Source organism: Penaeus monodon, chromosome 21 (genome assembly GCF_015228065.2).
Source record: "Penaeus monodon isolate SGIC_2016 chromosome 21, NSTDA_Pmon_1, whole genome shotgun sequence".
Taxonomy (NCBI): domain Eukaryota; kingdom Metazoa; phylum Arthropoda; class Malacostraca; order Decapoda; family Penaeidae; genus Penaeus; species Penaeus monodon.
Genome location: NC_051406.1, coordinates 12,797,512 through 12,797,877, shown reverse-complemented (window position 1 = coordinate 12,797,877; position 366 = coordinate 12,797,512). Strand labels below are relative to the sequence as shown.

The window sequence follows — 366 nt, the reverse complement described above, 5'->3', positions numbered from 1 at the left end:
CAGATAGCTTTGCAAACAAAACACTAGTATTTTTGTGCTCTATGATTGTCTTTTTAATTCAGTTTCTTTTGCCACAACATGTAACTAAAATGATCCAGGTGATAATGAAGGCCAGTTGTGCAATGTTGTTCAAGGTTAATTTAAGTATTTGCTGACTGATGTCCATGGAAAGAATTGTCTGAACACCGGAAAGAAATGTGGCAGATATTTTGGAGCAGGAAGATTGAGTGTATAAGAACCACAATATTGAATAGGCCTCTTTCTGAGATCTTGTTGTATGATCTCTTTTATATGACTACTGATTTTTTTTGTAATCATTTCTATATTTAGAATCTTCATTTACCTCAGGTTATTTTGACAGTAATC

General features: G+C 33.1%; 1 long non-coding RNA gene across 2 annotated transcripts in view; it reads right to left on the bottom strand.

Moving 5' to 3' along the window:
* The window catches only part of LOC119586245, a 9,801-nt gene that overhangs the window by 6,288 nt on the left and 3,147 nt on the right, over positions 1 to 366 (bottom strand). The window lies entirely within an intron of this gene.